This window comes from Sceloporus occidentalis, unplaced genomic scaffold (assembly GCF_023333645.1).
Source record: "Sceloporus occidentalis isolate IW3139 unplaced genomic scaffold, rSceOcc1.0.p SCAF_6, whole genome shotgun sequence".
NCBI lineage: Eukaryota > Metazoa > Chordata > Lepidosauria > Squamata > Phrynosomatidae > Sceloporus > Sceloporus occidentalis.
In genome coordinates, this window is record NW_028316986.1 from 91,674,930 (window position 1) to 91,697,559 (window position 22,630).

Here is a 22,630-nt window from a genome sequence, read left to right on the forward strand (position 1 = left end):
CAATGAGATACTTTCTCAGTAATGCCTATCACACAACGCTTTTTCTGCATTTCTGAAAGCTTGCAGGCATGGCCTGTTTTTAGGCCTTTCTAAAACAGTAGAGAAAAGAGGGGAGAAGAGACATACACATCATTATCAGGGTGAGGAGAAACCCTTCTAAAATAGAGAGTGAAAAGAACAACTAGTTGATTCCTAAAAACAAACTAGAATAACACCAGTTACACAGCTGGGCTGAAAAAACAGGGCAAGTGCCTTGATGCACTGTGAAGACCAAGATTGATTCTGGCATAAGATTTTGTGGCATTGAGCCCACTTCAGATGTATGAAGTGTCATCTGCAGTTGGTAGATATATGTGTACATAAGTATAGAAGGTGGAAACATAAACAGTAGAAAGCCCACAAGCGATGAAATACAGGAGGTACAGTCTGTGACATTTATGTGCAAAGTGTGAATATATACAAGATAAGGATAGCAACCTTTTGTGCGCGTGTGATCATTAATTTGTGATAACTCAGCCTTCAAGATTGTGTGTGATAGTCTCTGGAATTTGTCACTATGTCTGGCAGCCACATCATGGCACAGTATCACTACTGGAAGCCCAAAATTGCAATACAAGTTTGCCACTATACCCAAGCGATGTTGCTGTCATCACCATGTCCATCCTCTCAAACTGGTTCAGAACTAGATAAGCTAGTTTTGCTTATTCAAAGCCAATTTCAGCTAGATCAGACATCTCTTGACCCTGACTGAGGAGATTTCCCTCCCTTTCTTCCATCATTGTTGGCAGAATAATAGCTATATAAATGAGGAGATTCATACTGAAGGCTCAGTGGTGAGCTGGAGGAATCATACTCCATCAAATTCTCAGTGATAACATTTGGACATTAACAGAAAGTTACTTTTTGGACAAAGATTCTCAGAATTCTCCTGTAAGCTGGGTAGTGAGGACACAATAAACTCCACATGAATTTCTAATTGGGAAATTTTGGGCAGACTGACAGCTCAGTTTTCTAATTTTAGTTCTCAAATAACAGTCTTCTTCCAACTCATAGAAGAAAGTTTGGTAATATTTTATTGACTTTCCAGAGTTTTGTATTAGCTCATTACTACAAAAAGCATATCTTTCTCATTACTTCTTTCTCCCTTTTTTTGATATATCTTTTTTAATTTTATCAACATTGACATTTACAAACTAGATTATTGTTCTCCAAAGGTATGGCTATATCAACAATAGTTCCTACCTTCAAGTAGTTTGTGCTAATTAAATCAAAATGTCTTTCCTTTCTGTTGATATACGTAGACCTCTACCTTTATACCAATTCTCCTTTCTGACAAATTACTCCTTTTCATTTTACTTCTGTAATATCAAAGTAATTTCAGTACAGGTACTACTGGTAAGTTAAATATTTATATAAACAAAATTTCTTGGTCTTCTCTATTAGATTCTTAGTATGTGCTCAAAAAGCTTTTAAGTCTAAAGAATGTATGTATGTATGTGTGTATACATATATATGTATTAGTCAAGAAACTCCATCATATATTCCTCACCCCATCTGTGCTCTAAATAATAATAAATAATAAAACTTTTATTTATATCCCACTTCTTTGAACAAGCAATAAATATATTAGAGGTTCCTATTCTTTTGTAAAGTATGTGGTTGATCCATTACTTTCATTACTTTTTAGTCTATAACACATGTATAAATATAAGATGGCCAGCAATTCAGCATAATTGTTATTTTGGTGAAACAAATGTCAAAAACAGCAAGACATGATTCTGGTGATTAGAGAAATTCCTCATTGTTATTGCTATTGAATTTTGCCCAAAGGAGAAAAAGAAGCTAGTTCAGGATATCCTGATCAAGAGACCATCTACAATGATTTCATGGGAAGATCATAATCACATGTGAAAACCTTCTAGGGAGTTCTATGGCACTTACTCGTAGGTAAAATGAATATGGGACTGATTTGAGATTTACTTGGTTGAGACTACATCCAACTGACTGATGTAGCAGTTGATCCAAAGTAAAAGGAGACAATGAAAAGCTTCTGGAATTGATCAGAATGTCAAATACAAGCAGAAAGCATAGGCAAACATTTTATCCCCATAGGAGTCTACTACTCTTATGCAGCTGCTGTGTCAGCCTCTCATAGTAACAGATACTTAAAAACAACATAATGGGCACTTTCTTACATATAAGCCATGCACAGCATCTGGAAAGACAGGGGTGGGCACATTACAGTAATTCATTCTGATATAGAAACTCTGCAAAAATAGTAAAAGCCACATAGAAATAATAAGAATAAGAATAAACACCATACAAATATATGGATTGTCTGTTTTGTTTCTCCACTGTCTTTGGGTTTCAGGAAGATTGGAAGAGTATTTGTGAGATCCAGCTTGCAAGCATACTCATACACACACTAGACTCATTCTGTATCCCTCAAACTGAAGGAGTTTTCTGGATATTTTTTTTTTTAAAAAGAAACTGTGAATATAATTAGACATGGGATCCTTGTAACAGCTGTAGGGATTTCACACTCAGGGCCTAATTTACAAAACTTTGGATTTGGCACCATTTCAGCATTGCTCCTGGAAGTCATAATTTCTTTGACATATTTTTGGCATGGGAAATTTATTTATGCATGCACATATATCTTTTTAAAAGGGGGGACGAAAGTATCCCACTTGTACCTGGCTTGTGATAAATGAGCAACTTCAGAAGCAGTAAATAATGAACCTGCAAGGGCACATGTTCAAAATGTAAGCTAATTTCTCTCCTTGTTTAGAAAAATGCCTCTACTAAATTTCCACATCACTGAAAATGCCTACGACACTTCTCTCATGCTTTAATGAAATCAATTTGTGTGAGATTTACAAGAAAAATACATTAGTGGAGTGCCAGTGTGCCAAGTATAGCTGTTGCAAAGCTGGCTGCATCAGTTCTGCAACTTCTGTGTTGTTGTTTTTGTGTCCGCCCCCCTCCTGTCATCCCCTGAGAAATTGTCTGAGAAGGCCTGTGACAAAGCAGGGATAATTTAGCATGGACAAAGCTCAGGCCCAGTTTGCCCGACATGGAACACATCTGGAGGTAATTTTTACTGAATCTGTTTCCTGAACATAACAGCAACATAACAAGTCAGCAGTCAATTGATCTGTATAATTGTGTACAATATTAGATAAATTTAAATCTCACTGAAATCAAGATTGAGGATGAGGCTAGGAGGATGATTTGCTCCCAATAGCCATAAAAGAAGCTCTTCTCAGTCCTTGGAACTGGCAATTATCCTGTTATATTAGGTCAGTGTGGCGCAAACTTTCAAAGCTCCACTGGCTTGTTCCTCAGGCCTGGATGTGACTTCTAACTGGGATGACTGAATTGGGCATCCTCAGCATTCACAATGAAGTTAAATGATAATAACATAGAGCCTTTTATCAAATGGTAAAGAATCTATGGGCCAATTTAGGGCATTGGCCAGAGTTAGCCTCATCTGAGTTAAACAGAGAGAGGGAAGGAGATGCTAGATGAGACACCAGGAATCAGTGGGTTAGATCACTCAGAAAATTACATCTGTTTGAGAACATTTTGATTTATACATCATATTTTTCCTAATATACAGAAATATGATTCCTGGTAGAAATGTAATGTGAAAATAGTTTATGACATATTACTTCTGTACATATGGGATAATTTTGGCTTGACATGTAAAAGGCCAGCCCAATTAAACTATTTCCTATGTTCATAGCTCACATCATAGGAGAAATGAATATAAATTAATATGCTAACTAAACAAAGAGGAGAAATTAGTAAAGTAGCCCAGGAGAGGGGGGAAATACTGTAGCAGAAAAACAAAACAAAACAAGAGAACAGTCTAACAGAATTCCTGTACCATGAAAAGGCTTAGCAGCACATTCGATCCGGCAGTAATTCAGTGACATCATAGTATCAGCTTTGAGCCAATATGACAAAAGTGTGAAGGGAGAAACAGGAGGAAGCTGAAACCGCAATCATGCCCTTTCCTTTTTACTGAAGAAACTGATTGTTTTTTACGTTTGCGTAATTTTTTAAAATCCTCTAAAAAAACGATTAATGACAGGAAAATACTTTGGCAGTATAAAGACTGCCAAATGGAATAATCACCTTGTTCAATGGAGTCTTCTCTTATTAAGATTAATATTTCCCAATCCAAGAGAATGTATGATAATTTGCAGGATAGTTTATTCATGTATAATGCCATATCATAATAAGACAGGCAGGATAATTATTGAGTACGTCATGAAAGGGCTCAAGGCATAATTCAGATTAAGCACTGAAACTTTTATGCATATGCTTAATCTTCTGCTTAAAATCAATGGGATAAAATAGACTTAGGGAGCTGGGGATGTTTAGCCTGGAGAAGAGAAGGTTAAGAGATGATATAGCCCTGTTTAAATATTTGAAGGGATGTCATATTGAGGAGGGAACAAGCTTGTTTTCTGATGCTCCAGAGACTAGGACACAGAACAATGGATGCAAGCTCCAGGAAAAGAGATTCCACCTCAACGTTAGGAAGAACTTCCTGACAGTAAGGGCTGTCCGACAGTGGAACACACTCCCTCGGAGGGTAGTGGAATCTCCCTCCTTGGAGGTCTTTAAACAGAGGCTGGATGGCCATCTGTCGGGGATGCTTTAATTTGGATTTCCTGCATGGCAGGGGGTTGGACTGGATGGCCCTTGCGGTCTCTTCCAACTCTATTATTCTATGATTCTATGATTCTAAGGCTGGGGAAGAGAAGGACAAGTGCACACTGGATTCCTCTTTCCCCACTCTCTTGTCCCTTTAACTGCCTCCCCAGAGGCAGTCGAAGGGACAGGAGGGCGGGGAAAGAGAAAGAACAGGTGCACATGCCCACAGAGAGAACTCTGCATGCCAGAGAGGGAATACATGCCATAGATTTGCCACCTGTTTGACTGGCTGCTCAGTTGCTGCTCTCTTTGCACCCTGTCATCCTGGGAGCAGCAACTGAGCAGCTGGGTGAGCAGTGAAAAGTCTCTCACCTGTGCCAACCTTGCCATAAAGGCCACTGTGGACAAGAGGCCTCTTGGTTGCTGCTCAGGCAACTGCTCAGTTGCTGCTCCTAGAATGACCAGGTGCAAGGGAGAAGTTTTCCCTAGAGAGGAGAGACTTTCCATCCTTCATTGGGGCAGAGAAAGGTAATAATAATAATAATATTTAATAATATTGATTTGTATACCGCCCTATGGGAAACCAATCCGGGCGGTTGACAACAGTAAAATATAACAGTGTGCCCCCTGGATCCTTCTACTACCATCTGGGGGGGGGGGGCGTACTGCCCACTTTGGGAATCACTATTTTAGGGTATCTAGATTGTATTACTAATTTGCAATGTTTCTGGAGTTTCATTATGCTTATCTGAATCAAAGCTAGACCAGTTTTGACCGGTATACAGTTTTGTCATTGCATCTGCATAAGTAGCTTCTGTGAGCACAAGTGGAATGTGTAATGCCCTTCTGACCTACAGCATCCCTCCCTACATAAACTAAAAACCTTATTATTATTATTATTATTATTAACCTTTATTTATATCTCAATGTTGGTGCTAGCATCATGTTCAATTTCAGTTTTCCTCTATGTTTTCCTTAAAAAGACCAAAACTGAATCCAGTTTAACCTAAACATGGGGTCAAGCTGAGGACTGTGCACATTCCATAAATACCAGATAAGCTATTCAGGGAACTAATGTGTAAATATGATTGTTCCAGAGAAGTCCAGTGTAAACTAATAATCCTTTGACTGTAATTTTTCCACACATTTAAAGAATGCCCATAGATATCACCTGTCACCATTTGCTGGAACATGATGAACTTTCATAACCTACATAATGCTCTCTTGAAGAGCTCAGTTATGCATGTATGGTTTTGTTTTCACACCTGTAGCATCTTGTATTTCCTGTAGATTTTCATGTGACCGAAAATGAATGGGTGTCAGGTAGCATTTGTCTCTTTAAAGCAGGTAATGCCAAGAACTGGCAAGATCAGTCATTTAAAGGAATTACAGCTATATATTAATAACACCTGTATGGCATTAAAATATTCTCCAACTTAGGTAGTCAGTCAAACCTGCCAAACAATTTTCTTAATAAATAGCAATATATATCAAAAGAAGCAAATAGAAACTGCTATCTAAAACTTTCATGATACTTTAAATCTCAAGCTAGTATGAAGTAGTAATTTGAGTTTTGGACTAGGATTCTGGAAGAACAGGGTTCAAATTCCACTCAGCCATGGAAATGTACTGGGTGATCTTGGGCAAGTCACACTCACTGGGCTTTAGAGGAAGGGACTGGCAAACCTCTTTTGAATATATCTGGTCAAGAAAACCCCATGATGGGGTAACCATGTCCAGAAACAGATGGGTAATCAAAACAAAACAGCTTCCAGCCATTTCAGGGGCATGGTGTTCAGATGACACACACAGTCCTGAAGTGGCTGGAAGTGGTCTATGCACTCAAATTCTTCAAAACTTCCATTGTCTTGCCAGCCCTGTGACCAGGTGGACTGTCTTACAAAAAGAAAACACCTTTCCAAACTTACCTTGCCATTTTCTTCTCAAAGCCTCCTTTAATCAGCACAGCAAGTTAGAGTAGTATTCTGCATTAACTGAATGCAGAATTCTGAAGATAGCCATTAAAATACTTTCCTTATCTCACAAAACTGTGGCCATGACCTTTCCTGCTGGCCCTTGAGTCTTAAATTTCTTCAGCTGTGTGGAGAACCTGAGTGCTGCTACTGCAAGGACTGTTGCTTGGTCTCCGCCTACGGACTGAGGGAGCACCGCAGCGGGACTCTTTGTTTTTAGGCTGCTTTGGCCTTCGGCGGCAGCCGGGGAGAGGGCCCTTTAAGACTCCTGGGGGGAAGGCAGGGAGTGCGAGCTCGCCAGGTGAGAGCGGCGAGCTCATAAGCCGGACGCCGGACCTCCCCGCCACGCCCCCTTTGCCTCCTCGCCGGACTCCGCAGCCAAGCCGCGCTTCTGCCGGGCGGTTTTCTCCCGGGGTGTCAGAGGTGCGCATCTGCGCACCGCCCCGGGAGAGCCGCCCACGGACTGAGGGAGCACCGCAGCGGGACTCCGCAATTGCGCAGCTGCGCAGTTTTTACGGGGCTAGGGAGGTTGTGGGTTAGCTTGGACAGAGGATGCCTGCAGTGGCTAACCTCTGCCCCTTATTTGTCGGTGTAGGGTGGGTGGGGGGAGGTCATGGACGTGGGGGATGCATGGGCTGGGGAGGAAGGGGACAACATCACTCTGAGCGGAGCTCCTATTGAGGTTGTGTGGGGCAGGGGGAGGTATGGCGGTGGGAGGAGGGACTTGTGTTCCAGGGGAAGGCGAGATCGATGCCTTATATCCATCTCTCCTTCCGGTCCCTCTCCCAACCTAAGGGACCTGAGGGTCGCTCCAACCGTGCCACAAACCCTGTCGCTGCTCCTGTGCAACGCCAGATCAATTAACAACAAGACCCACATCCTCCACGATCTGGTGGAGGACCGAAGTTGTGATCTGGCATGCATTACCGAGACCTGGCTGGGGCCTGAAGGGGATGCTGTGTGGGCTCAGGCCCTGCCTGCCGGGTACTCGGTGAAGGACCAGCCCAGGTTAGGTGGGCGGGGGGGGGGGGGGTGTGGCCTTGATACATAGGAACACCGTGTCCCTCACTAGGAACCACATCAGACAGACGTCCTATATTGAGTGTATTTACCTGACCCTGAAAGCTAGGGACAGTCTAGGGATTCTGTTGGTGCATCGGCCACCCCGTGCGCTAACGGACTCCCTTAACGAGCTGACACAGCTGGTCGCTGAACTGATGCTGGAGACACCCAGGCTACTTGTCCTGGGTGACTTCAACATTTCCCTCACAGCCAGCTATGTTCCACCCGGTGCGGCTCGCGAATTCATGGATACCATGGCTGCCATGGGCCTGTCCCAGCTAATTCAGGGTCCTACGCATTCTGCGGGTAATACCCTCGATTTGGTCTTCTGTTCGGATGCGGAAAATCTGTGGGTGGAAATATCTGATATTTCCCCCTTGCCATGGACGGATCATTTCCTGGTTGAGGTGAAAATCAAGGTCTCTACCCAGATCCCTCCCAGGGGTGGCGGACCTATTAGGATGGTCCACCCTCGAAGGCTAATGGAACCTGACCGGTTCCAGGCTGCCCTAGAGGGACACATGGTTGGAAGCGACGGCGATTCTGCTGATGCCCTGACTGGTATCTGGAATACTGGTCTCTCGAGGGCTATACACAGTATCGCTCCCAAGCACCCTCTCAGACCCGCTTCCAAACGCAAGCCCTGGTATACGGAAGATCTCCGGGCGAGGAAGTGGGAGCTGCGACGGCTAGAGTACCGTTGGCGGAAACACCTTCGCTTAGACGACAAGACTCTCCTAGCCTAACTGTTAGAGGACTACGGAGAGGCGATACGAGCAGCAAAGAATTCGTTCTATGGTGCTCGTATCGCGTCCGCGGAGTCGCGGCCAGCAGAGTTGTTCAGGGTAGTCAGGGAGCTCACTCAGCTCCCTCCTGCCCTGAACCAGATCCTTGAACCTTCTAAGGCCTGCTGCGACTTATTTAATGACTTCTTCGTGGATAAAACTTCTCGTATAAGCGAAGGTCTTAATGCCGACATTCAGGCAGAACCTAACGTAGAGGCGTCCAGGGCCTCCGTGGACTTAGTTAAGCTGGATCGGTTTGAGTTGGTTAGTACCGAGGATGTGGACAAGATCCTCGGAAGTGTTCGGAAGACAACCTGCTCTCTCGATCCCTGTCCCTCATGGCTAGCAGCCCAGGGGGGACCGGCTGTAACTTCATTGTTACGCCGGATAACTAACACATCTCTGAGGGAAGGGCAATTTCCATCTGTTCTTAAATTGGCCCTAGTAAAACCTTTATTAAAAAAGCCCTCCCTCGACCCCCTGGTGTATAATAATTATCGGCCAGTTTCACTGCTGCCATTTCTGGGGAAGGTGATCGAGAGGGCGGTTGCAATCCAGCTTCAGGGGGTCTTGGATGAAACGGATTATCTGGACCCATTTCAAACTGGCTTTCGGGCGGGTTATGGGGTTGAGTCGGCCATGGTCGCCTTGGTCGATGATCTCCGTCTGGGCATCGACAGGGGAAGCGTGTCCCTGTTGGTGCTCTTGGACATCTCAGCGGCTTTCGATACCATAGACCATGGTATCCTTCTGGGGCGCCTGGCAGAGGTGGGAATCGGGGGCACTGCGCTCCAGTGGTTCCGGTCCTACCTCTCCGGGAGGTCCCAGATGGTGCAGCTGGGAGACGTGTGCTCCGATGAGAGGGCCCTTAAAACTGGGGTCCCTCAAGGAGCCATTCTGTCTCCCATGCTATTTAACATTTACATGAAACCGCTGGGAGAGATCATCCGGAGACATGGGGCGCGGGGTTATCAGTACGCTGATGACACCCAGATCATTTTCTCTATGTCTCCGACTGATGCAGTGACCGAGGATGGCGCCTCTCCTCTCGTGGCCTGTCTGGAGTCAGTAATGGGCTGGATGAGGGAAAACCGACTCAAGCTGAATCCAGAGAAAACGGAGGTACTCGTGATAGGTTCCCCTGGTCCAGGAATGACGGTGGTTCCACCTGTCCTGAACGGTGTCACGCTCTCTGTGAAGGACTCCGTGCGCAGTCTGGGGGTGCTTCTTGACTCGTACCTTCACCTGACTGCTCAGGTGAATGCGACGGTCAAGAGCACCTGCTATCAGCTTCGGCTTATTCGCCAGCTGCGCCCATACCTGGCCCAGAGGGACCTTGAAACGGTGGTACATGCCCTGGTAACCTCGAGACTGGATTTCTGCAATGGACTCTACATGGGCCAGCCCTTATACCAAACCCGGAAGCTTCAAATGGTGCAGAATATGGCAGCTAGGCTGGTCACTGGCATGTCCAGGGCCAGCCATATAACACCAGTTTTAAAAAACCTCCATTGGCTGCCCATTCGCTTCCGGGCGCAATATAAGGTGCTGGTGTTGACCTATAAAGTCCTAAATGGCTTGGGCCCAGGATACCTGAAGGACCGCCTCTCCCCGTACATTCCGCCTCGCACCCTCAGAACATCTGGGCAGCAACTCCTTAGGGTTCCCGGGGCAAGATTATCCTCCACTTCTAGGAGGTCCTATTCCATCGCCGCCCCGGCCCTTTGGAATACGCTGCCCATAGAGCTCCGCTCAGTTACCTCCCTGGCCCAATTCAAGCGGGACTTAAAGACCTACCTGTTCCAAAGTGCATTCCCCAATTAAGTCCCTATAGGCCCCCCCCCCCGCCGCACAGGCCGCACAGGCAATGGTTTGGCTAACCCGGGGGCTTTGGTTTTTGGTTTTTGGTTTTTGGTTTTGTTCTGTTTTGCTTTTGTCTATGATTTATGTAATTTTTGATTTGGTTTTAGCTTGTATATTGTGTGTTTTTAAATGCTGTAAACCGCCCTGATCTTAGGGAAGGGCGGTATACAAATAAAATGTTTATTATTATTATTATTATTAGTGATGTAACCATGTTTCATCAACAGTGACGAGTCATTCAAAAAAAATTATCACTAGATCACTCAAAATGCTGCATAATCAACTTGGAGGTGTCCATTTAATTTAGTTTCTGATCAGCATTCAAACATTTCTTGACTATCTATCTTAACTATCTTGACTGATAGTATTATTATTATTATTATTATTATTATTATTATTAACCTTTATTTATAAAGCGCTGTAAATTTACACAGCGCTGTACATACAATCTTTTTAATTGGACGGTTCCCTGCCCTCAGGCTTACAATCTAAAAAGACACGACACAGAAGGAGAAGGGAGTGGTGCTGGGGAAGGGGCCTGTCTAGTAAGATAATACATATAAAATACATAGCAATACAGGAAATGATTCAATAAAACAGACAACAAAAGAACATCAAATAGCAAGTGACAATTATGCAATGCCTGGGAACGCTTCTCTGAACAGGATGGTCTTCAGCTCCGTTTTGAAGCTGGTTAAGGAAGTGATGGCTCTTGCTCGCGGGGGAAGAAGGTTCCAGGAGTGAGGGGCAGCAAGTGAAAAGGGGCGAATCCAAGATGGGGCAGAGGAAATCCTGGGCTGGGACAGCAGACCTTGACTACCAGAATGGAGGGCCCTAGTGGGAAGGTGAGGGGAAATAAGGTCTGATAAGTAGGGAGGGGCCAGCCCATGGAGGGCTTTAAACGTGGACAGCAGGAGCTTATACTGAATGCGGAAAGGGAGGGGGAGCCAGTGAAGGGATGCCAACACAGGAGAGATGTGGTCAGAGCGGTGGGTGGATGTGATAATGCGTGCAGCTGAATGCTGGACAGAGATTAAAGGACGGAGGTGAGAAAGAGGAAGCCCAGCCAGGAGGACATTACAGTAATCAAGTTGTGAGACCACTAGGGCATGGACCAGGATCTTGGCAGTAGAGGCAGAGAGATAAGGTCGGATTTTAGCAATATTGTACAAAAAGAATTGACAAGTGGCTGTGGTCTGGATCTGAGGGATACACGACAGAGAAGAGTCAAAGATAAAACCAAGACTGTGGGCTTGCTGGACTGGTTGAATAGAAATGTTGTCCACAGAGACAGAAAAGGAGAGTTGAAGGGTGGGCTTAGGAGGAAAGACAAGAAGCTCCGTCTTGGACATGTTGAGCTTCATACGCCAATGGCACATCCACTGCGAGACAGCTGTGAGACATGATGAAACTTGATGGTCAAGCCTTGGAGAAAGGTCGGGGGTGGAAAGATACAACTGGGTGTCATCGGCATACAGATGGTAGGAAAAACCAAAAGAGCTAATGAGTTTTCCTAAGGACAGTGTGTAGAGAGAAAACAGAAGGGGACCCAGAACAGAGCCCTGGGGAACTCCAACAGATAAGGGAACAGGAGATGAAGTCTGACCTCCTGCAACCACTGCAAAAGATCTGTCTGACAAATAAGATCGAAACCAGTCGAGAACAGAGTCTGAGAACCCAAGGTCAGAAAGTATATCCACTAGAAGACAGTGATCAACGGTGTCAAAGGCTGCAGACAGATCAAGAAGGATGAGAACAGAGTAAAGGCCATTAGCCTTGGCCTGTAAAAGGTCATTGGAGATCTTAGTGAGAGCTGACTCTATGGAATGCCTTGGGCGGAAACCAGACTGAAAGGGATCGAGGATGGAGTTGGCTTCAAGAAACTCAAGACAGCGAGAATAAACAACCCGTTCCAAAACCTTAGAAAGAAAGGGGAGAAGAGAAATTGGATGATAGCTAGACAGAGAGGAGGGGTCAAGAGAAGGTTTTTTTTCAGAATTGAGGAAATGAGAGCATGTTTGAAGTCCGACGGGAAGGAGCCTGTAGAGAGAGAGAGATTGAAGATATGGAGAAGCGAGGGGAGAAAAGAAGGAGCTATAGAGATTAGAAGGCGAGTAGGAATTGGGTCAAGAGAACAAGTTGCAGGTTTGGAAGAATTCAGAAGTGTAGCGGGTTCATCCAAAGAAGCAGGAGGAAACACAGAAAATTTGTTAGGGGAGGGCAATAGTTTTTGCATAGCCAGTTGCTCATGAGCTATAAACCCAATCCATTCCCAGGATATCTCTAGTATCTCAGCAATTGTTTTAGCTGAGATTCAGTGATCTGCCAAAATCAGGCCATGAACACAGTTAACAATTTCAGGAGTTGAAATTGACCTTGCTACATCTTCAGTCTGAAAATCTTCATATTGGAAGTTGGTACATCAGTTCTTCATGGTTGAGTATAATGGGCATTTGACTCTCAATATTTGCATGTTACATTCATGAATTTTATTTGGTGTTTTCTCCTGTAGGAACATGAACTTCATAACAGCCCAGAGTTCAGCACTTGGAAATTCCACACTTTTCATTCACATGGTTCTATCAATGATCTGGAAAAAAAAACCCAGACATTAGTGCTATGATCCTACACATTGACAATTTACAACACAAAATAACACTATTTCAAGCTACAGTGAGAAAAATATGCTCAGATTTTGGGAAGTGGGTCAAGCTGAGAACTTTTCAGCTCCACGTTGTACACCTCCCTGAATCCCCCCTCTAGCAGTGGATTTCCAAATTTTGTATGTGGTACTGCAGTTAATGATGTGGTGATTCAACTGGGATACCTGTTCACACATTCCTGTCATCCCTTGATAGCGCAACTATCAAAGTATGTATATGTATATGTGAATGCACTATGTGCTGAAATGAGAATGGAAAGGAGATAAGAATAGCACAGGAAATAACACAGTATAGGAAATAGTATTGGAAAAACTCAGTATTTCCCTTGGTCTCAGCATACCTATTCACAGCTGCTAGTCCTGAAGTGAGAGAGACATAGCCTGAATGAAGTCTTTCCCACATCCGGACGCATAAAGCCCTGTGTGCCACAGTAATCCCTCTCCTTTCCTTGAACTGCTCCCAAATGTCCAGTTATGTACTGTGACACCACCCTGGGGATGTAGGACACTCCGGTGTGGATATACTCTTATGGATCACCAGTGAAGGGAAACACCTTGCTGTATCCTATACATACAAAACATTTAAAAAGAATTTATGAGAGCAATAGACAAGTTTCTCTTGTCGGTTGTATAGCTGTTATACCTGTTGGTTCGTTGAGTATTGTACACTGATGATGGATGTCAGGATTTGTTCCAAGCCAATCTCTTAATTGTTTTCAGCTTCACCTCTCTTGGCACTGGCGTATGGTTTTCATTCTGTATAATGCATCAGAAGGCAGAAGAGAAGCATGCCTTTCAGCTTTTTTTCAATGGAAGGAGACTGTCTTTGCCTGTATTTCTTGGAACTGCCCCCTGAATTCAATGAGGCTTTCTGCCAAGAATATGTATTTAAGATGGAGGGCCCAAATTTCAGTGTCCCAGCACATTGGTCTTTATGTAAAAATACTGGCTTGATACTTGAGAATTGTATTGGCAAAATGCTGTGAGTTCAGAGGCTACAGCCACATTTGATATTTACTTAAGGCCAGTTCCTACAAATTGTTCAGTTGTTGACACAAGCGACTCTTTTTTCACACCATTCTAAATATAAGGTTAAGATTTTATAGTGATCTTGCAGATAAACCAGCTCCCTCTTCCTCCATATGTGTCACCTATCTCTCTGACACCTGGGCACCTCCCCCACCAGCCATTTAGTAGCCAGAGAAGGGCAGAAGTGGCCAGACAGTGTCTGACAATGTGTTCTGCAGTAGATGCAGATAGAAGGTATCAGCCTTCTTGACCTCAAATATGCCAGGCTGCAGAAACACCACAAATGTTGCTTGGCCACACTCAGACTACCCCTGGCTGCAGAACGAAAGGGGTGCGTAGGTGGCAGGGAGTGTGAGCAAGAGCTCATTATGAAAGGGGGTGCTAGGTAGCTCTCTCTGCAACAATAAAATTTTGACATTAGGTCTGTGAATTTCAACATCAGGATCCTGACCATAATGTCATATCTGAACTGGACAATTATTAGTTGGCTTCTGGATCATACCTCTTATAAAAAATGTTTCTTCTGCACCATAAAGGCCCCCAAACATGGTGAAAGTACTCCCCACAGGTGTTGGGGACATTTGGGGGCAACCCCCTTAGCTGGAAGCTGTCACCTTCATGTTCCCTGGAAGGCAATGAACCTCCCTCACACCTGACAATTGTCCAGCCCTGCTGTAGCGCTATTTGTCTGCAGTAACGCTGTATCTCTATCTCTATTTCTAGCCATATCTATTACACTGTATGTTTTTGTGTGTGTTGTTTATGTAATACAACACTGCAACTGAAGCATGGTGCCAGAGCCTTGCCTGAGACTTTTATTGTACTTTCCCTAAAGTTAAGGCAGCTGTTCAAGTGAGCTGCTAAATGGGGTGAGGCATTTGGCACCCCCGGCTGATTGCCAAGCCTTCTACTACAACTGGTAAGAGTCTTTCAGTTGATCAGACAGAACATATAGGAATATTCTTATAGTCATGTACACTTAGATGGTCATTTTAAATGCATTCTTTGTTGGAATGCAATAGAACTTCTTGTCTTTCCTCCTAAGCCCACCCTTCAACACTCCTTTTCTGTCTCTGTGGACAACATTTCTATTCAACCAGTCCAGCAAGCCCGCAGTCTTGGTTTTATCTTTGACTCTTCTCTGTCGTGTATCCCTCAGATCCAGACCACAGCCAAGGCTTGTCGATTCTTTTTGTACAATATTGCTAAAATCCGACCTTATCTCTCTGCCTCCACTGCCAAGATCCTGGTCCATGCCCTAGTGGTCTCACAACTTGATTACTGTAATGTCCTCCTGGCTGGGCTTCCTCTTTCTCACCTCCGTCCTTTAATCTCTGTCCAGCATTCAGCTGCACGCATTATCACATCCACCCACCGCTCTGACCACATCTCTCCTGTGTTGGCATCCCTTCACTGGCTCCCCCTCCCTTTCCGCATTCAGTATAAGCTCCTGCTGTCCACGTTTAAAGCCCTCCATGGGCTGGCCCCTCCCTACTTATCAGACCTTCTTTCTCCTCACCTTCCCACCAGGGCCCTCCGTTCTGGTAGTCAAGGTCTGCTGTCTCAGCCCAGGATTTCCTCTGCCCCATCCCAGATTCGCCCCTTTTCACTCGCTGCCCCTCACTCCTGGAACCTTCTTCCCCCACAAGCAAGAGCCATCACTTCTTTAACCAGCTTCAAAACGGAGTTGAAGACCATCCTGTTCAGGGCAGCGTTCCCAGGCATTGCATAATTGTCACTTGCTATTTGATGTTCTCCTGTTGCCTGTTTTATTGAATCATTTCCTGTTTTGCTATGTATTTTATATGTATTATCCTACTAGAGAGGCCCCTTCCCCACCACCACTCCCTTTGTGTCGTGTCTTTTTAGACTGTAAGCCTGAGGGCAAGGAACCGTCCAATTAAAAAGATTGTATGTACAGCGCTGTGTAAATTTACAGCGCTTTATAAATAAAGGTTAATAATAATAATAAAAGAATAGATTTTGTAAACAGTCAGACATTATATGTGAGAAAGGACTCCCCACAATTATATGAACACCAGAGCTGGAGCACTGGTACTAGCTCTGAGGTCAGATGATTCCTTGGCTCTGCTCCCAACACAGTAAATGAGGATATTTGCAGAGGATAAGATAGGTGCTGGAATCCTACATCATGAGATTTACATCTGGCACATAGCTACAGAGAAGTAGCAACATCTGCTGGCCCTGCTCCTCACCCAAACCCAAATAACAGGAAACAAAGGAGGGTTATTTAACAAATTATTAATTTCCAGTAGTCTTTCCTCCAGTAAATCTTTTTAAAGGCAATATTTAATTAGCTTATTTGTTTGATTGATTGATTGATTTTATGTGCTACCTTTCTCCCAGAGTGAGGCCCAAGGCATCTCACTGAAGGAAATCAATTAAAGTCTTCACTGTAATTTTTTTTTTTTTAAATGCATCCATGCCAGAGAGGCTTTTTATTGGGGTGTGGGTTTATTTATTTATTTATTCACTTTTGTACATTTAAAAATAATTTTATATTGTTTCAGTTGTGACCATTGTGACTGAAACCTGCTGAAACAAAAATGTCTTTGCCTGCCAGCAAATTGAGGGCTTGGAGGGTGGGAGCTGCAGGGCTGGCTCTAGGTATTTGGCCACCCTGGGTGAGAAATATTTTGGCACCTCCTGTCGCCCCTCCTAGTTATTTTCACCCCTTGATTTCCACTGTTTCATTTGTTAAAGCTAAAAATGACATAAAACTTAGGTTCTAATCTCTCATCATAGAATTAGTCAAAAAGCCAAAAAAAAAAAAGTACAAAAAAGGCTGCCAAGCCACCCCTAAATTTTGCTGCCCTAGGTGGCTGCCTAGTTCACCTATATGGATGAGCTGGCCCTGGGGAGCAGCCACCAAGAAGCCTCTCTCTCTTGTGTCTACACCAAGTGAGCCTGTGATGGTGGTGGGACCAAAGAAAGCCTTCCCCTGATGATCTTAAAGTTCTTGCAGAAAGTCTGGACCTAAGCTTTATAAGGTTTTATAGGCCATGACCAGCACTTTGAATTGTGCCAGGAAATGGACCGGTAGCCACTGAAGTTGTTTCAGCATGGGAGTTATATGATCCCTACAACTTTAATTCTTGTACTGTCCTTGTCCATTGCCCTCCTTTCCCAGTCAGGCTCTTGGCTGGGACAGGGAAGATTGCACATTCAGTATCACTCTAATGCGCTCAAAACCTGACTGCAGGGTAGTCATCTGCAAAGTGGGAGTGTGCAACCTTTGGTGAAGAACCAATGGACAGGAGAGGTCAATTTTCTTGCCTCCCAACATGACTCTCAGCCATTGGTTATTTTCCTCAGCTGAGTTTGCAGACATATATTTGTGAAAGAAACACAGGCTTTGAACTGGAGCCTCAAGAGAAGCAGCCAGTAAGGGAAGCTGAAGGAGAAATTTGGTTGATGATTCTGTTAGTATAGATTTTATGTCTTTTTGACTGATTTAACAAAACTAGTACCACAATATGGATTTTGTAATTTGTCCTATGGACAACATGGCTACTCCTCCTTCTGTATTCTGTTCTGTACTCTGCCATTGAGAGAGATCCGCTTCTTAAGAACTCCCTATCCAGACCCAGGGCTCCTTCACATTACACAATAGTAGCACTATGATTCTGTTTTAGCTGCCATAGCAACATCTCATGGAATCCTAGAATATGACATTTAGAGAGGGGCATTAAAATTCACAGCCAGGGAGATCAGTGCCTCTGATCAAATTACACACTCCATAGGATGCAGTCATGCCAAAGGTAAAGACAGTTCCTTGACATGAATGCTAGTTATAACCAACTGTAGGGGATAGTGCTCATCTCCGTTTCTAAGCCAAAGAGCCAGCGTTGTCCAAGGTGGTCATGTGGCCAACATGTCTGTATCAAAGGCTGTTTACCTTCCCACTGAAGTGGTACCTATTTATCTACTTGCATTTGCATGCTTTCAAACTGCTAGGTTGGCAGAAGATGAGAGCAGTGACAGGAGCTCAACCCATCAAGCAGCACTCAGGCCTCGAACTGCTAACCTTCCGATCGTCAGAATTGGCATCTTAACCACTAAGCCACTGAATGGCTTAGTTACAGTGTTACATGGCTGTTACAGTGGAATTGTTGTGTTATTACTGTGCAGTGTGAAAAGGCCTACAGTGGCAAATATCTATAAAATTCATCACCAGTGTTGCTCTACACTTTATGAATATTTTATGAGAATAATATACCTTTTCACAGTCTAATAGAAAGTGCACCACAGATTTGGAAAGCACAAACATAAAAATTGCAACAGCCAATCCACTGAGGCTAAAATAGGACACTCAGAATCAGGCACACACACATAATGACCAGTGCATTTCCCTGTTGTTTATTTCAGAACCAGAGTTATGTTTTTGCACCATATTTTTAAGCTTTTAGAAAAGCTTTATGATCCCAGCTGCTTTGGTTATGGGTAGTTTTATAGGGCCCTGAACACCAACCGGCCCATATGTCCAGTGGCGTTTCTTGATACCGTACCTCTTGCAGCCATTCAGAGGTTCTTGAGGTGTGCTTATAAACCCACCAGTAAATATACCAGCTGTACTCATAAACCTGCATTAGTGGCTTCATTTCAGCTGCCTTACAAAGCAGTCACACCAATAAATCTGTGGCCAGTCCATATAGGCATTCATTTAAACAGATTCAAAAAACAAAAGAAGATAATCACCAGCATGTTTTGTCCTTATTCCACATGGGATGTGTAGTGGAATACAATTTTAAAAATTAATAAAGCACATGGGATGAAAAGAAAATTCCCTAGAATCTTTTTTTCACATACACCCAACGTCCCTGAAGTACGAGGTTCGCAGCTTAGGCGTAGTCCTGGATTCGTCTCTACAGCTGTCTTCCCAGGTGGAGACAATATCCAGGAGTGCTTGGTGCCAACTACGATTGCACCCCTATCTGAACCAGGGAGACCTTGAAACTGTGGTACATGCACTGGTAACTTCTCATTTAGATTTCTGCAATGCGCTCTACATGGGGCTACCATGATACCAAGTCCAGAAGCTTCATCTGACCCAAAGTGCTGCAGCCAGATTGGTTGGTGATTACCTTTAAAGCCCTAAATGGCTCATGCCCGAGTTACTTGAGGGAACGCTTCTCCCTACACAATCTGCCCCACACTCTCAGGACTACTGGAAAGAAACTATTGGAACATCCCGAAGTTAGACTAAGATCAACTTTTGCCAAAGCATTTACTGCTGCTGCCCCAAGACTCTGGAATGGCCTACCAGAAGACATCTGTCTTAACACTCTAGATGCCTTTAAGAAAACACTTAAGATGGATCTCCTCCGGCAGGCATACCCACCTGATCTAATATGATTGAACCCTGAAAATGTTTACCTCCTAGGGATGATGTGCACATAGATTGTAATAATAATTTTATATTGTTTTATAATTGACTGGTAATCAATATATGTATGAAATTGTGAGTTGTGAAATTTATGCATTGTAATGCTGATTTTAGCTGTTGTGCTCTCACCTCGATCCATGGGGAGAGGCGGGAAATATAAATAAAGATTTTATTGTGAAGTCGAAGGCTTTCATGGCCGGCATCCATGGGTTTTTTGTGGGTTTTTCGGGCTACATTGCCACATAGCTAGAAAAACCCACAAAAAACCAAAGATTTTATTATTTTCTTTCCTTTTGCTCTTTAACAAACTTTTTTTTTTAAAAAAAAATTACAAAATGTTATCTTAAAGACATTAATACTTGTGGATGCCAACTGAAGCTTCAGATTCATCTGGTCCATATTCAGTTTTATTTGTGTTGGGAATTGCTGGTTGTACATGTGGGCACCTACAGATTTTAGATTAGGATGTAAACAAGACATCAACAAAACACTGCAGTGCAAGGTGTCCTTTTTCAGGATTCACCATTGCAATACTACCATCCCACTCACTTTTCCATTTTGTTGCCCCAACAGTACTTCATTGTTGATTGGTTGATTGCCCTTGAAAACACATTAACTAAAGTTTTCTGGGTGGCACCCAGCCACTTCATGTTCACTTGAATCATCACTGGCTGCAAACCCTCCAACTGCCCCAGTTAATCATCTGCTGTTCAATATTTTCAGATGCTTTTACAATATCTCAGGCTGCTGCCACACTGCAGAATTAATGCAATTTGATACCTGACTCCAGCCTGTAGTATCATGGGAACTTTAGTTTGTTGTGGCACCAGAGCTCTTTGACAGAGAAGGCTAAATATTTCACAAAACTACAAATCCCAGCATTCCATAGATTAAACCATGGCAGTTAAAGCGGTGTCAGACTGCAATAATCTGCAATGTAGATGCAGCCCTAGTTTATTTTTTCTACTAAGGAACCCTCTTCACCCTTTTATTACTTCAGTTGCTGCAAATTGAATTCAAAGTGCAAAAGTGGTTTGTACTCAACTCAGCAGAAGAGGAGAGAAAAGGGACAAAGTGCTGATATTTCCAGTAGGCTTGGGCAAAAGCAAACTTTTTGCAAACTTGCTGCAGACTCTCCTAGCTTTGGAAAAGAACATCTTGTTTGCACAACTCTAGTCTGTATCCTGAGGAATTCCTAAAGGAATAAACACGCTTTGTAAAAAGCCAAGGAAGGGAGAGAAACCTGTTAGTTGAGGGGGGCTTACTTTGAGATCCCCTTTGAATTACAACATCCCTGGAACTGTGCACCACGCTGTCTCTCGTGCTCTCTTTCTTACAGGCACACAGATCCGTCCACACCTCTAACTTCCTTGAAATAGCATTGATTTCTTAGAAGAAAATTCTTAATTTGATTCCCCCCCCCCCCCCTTCAATTCTTGTTTGGTTTTTTGAGATTTACATAAACCTATTTTGAGGCTTAGTTTTTCTGGTTTTCCTCTCTCCACCTTCCCTTACTTCTGATTCACTAGTCTTTTGAGTGTGTCAGGGCTGCATGACTACATCAGTAATATGTTATGGGGAAGGTAAAATTTGACATGATCAAAAATATGCATTGGATAGAGGGGGAGGATATACACAGAGTTTATACAGGGAATCTTAATAAGAGCTGTAATTTTGAGCATGTCTGTTAAAGACATTTTGATTTTAGAAGAACACATTGTATAATGGTTGGAATTCACTAAGGCAGTTACAAATGTTTAATCATCTTAGTTATATAATGATCCAGTACACACGGGAAAAAGGTGGCGTGGCAGCACAGTTTCTAGGGTTCTGGAATCCTAGAACGTGCCGTTCACATGGGAGCCACCATGATGACGTACGCAATCTACAACATCCGCACATCACACACAGGAAGCGGCGTCATAGGGCTGCTCCGGGAATGATACGCAGTCATAGGACTGCTCTGGGAACGATACGCAGGAAACAGGGGTGGTGTTTTGCCACCCTATGTACAGCCCCAATGTTTCCTGCCCCGATCCCTCACTCCCCACTTACTGGGCAGCAGCTGATGTGAGTGGCAGGGATCTATTCTCCTGTCAGTTGGAAAGCAGCTGGGGGCTTACCTAGAAATGAAAAAAAAATCTCTGGAAGTATTGACAGTTTCTGCTTTTTTTATTTTGATTTTACCTTTATATCCATGGTTCTAAATCCAAACTCTTTTTTGGAATATCCCAGGGTTCTTCGATCCCTGCTCCCTTAAAAAGAAAGAAAGAAGGAGAGAAGGAAATGTGGCAGCACCTTTAAAACTAACTGGTTAGTTTGGGGTTTGTTTGTTTATTTTTTACCTGTTTTGTCTTTGGCCATAGTGGACTGCACTCAGTACTGCATCCGAAGAACTGGCTTTATATCCACAAATGTTAATACAAAAATAGAAACCAGTCCTAAGGGTGAGGCTACATTTCTTTTTCCCCCTTTCCCTACCTTCCTCCTTTTTATGCTGCAAGAGACTAAGCACGATATCACATGGGAGGAGTGTCTCCCAATTTTGGAAAAAAAGGAAGTAGGGCCAATTCGAAAATGAACGCTATTACGCGAATGGTTGTCAAATGCACAGAAGAACACAGTGCCCACCCCAAAGCCAAAGTAGTGTGAATGCAAAAGAAGTTATCATATCAGTATATACCCTTCATAGTCTAGAGTACAAATTAGCACCCCTGCACATGTGCAGAATCGGATTGTGACCTTTTTACACTTCTGGGGGGCTTGACTCCAGTTCCCATGGTTTTGGCTTGTTTCACATTATTTGTTCATTCATTACCCTTTATTTCATGTTATTATGCAATTCACATTACTTGCTCATTCATTACCCCTCATTTCACGTTATTTAGGCAATTCACCAACTCAAAACCAGTGCAAAGCAACCTTGTACTTGGTTTGAGCACTGGACTATGACTGTAGAAGGCAGGGATAGAATCCCACTGGGTGAGCTGGTGCAAGTCACACTGTCAGCCTCCTCAGAAAATGGCAGTGGCAAACCCCATCTGAATAAATCTGCCAAGAAAACTCAAAAGGCGGAGTGGGGGTCTCCAGATGGTTGTGTGTGTGTGTGTGTGTGAGAGAGAGAGAGAGAGAGAGAGAGAGAGAGGTGGTGGGGTGGGTGGGGGAAGAGAAGGAGTCCCTC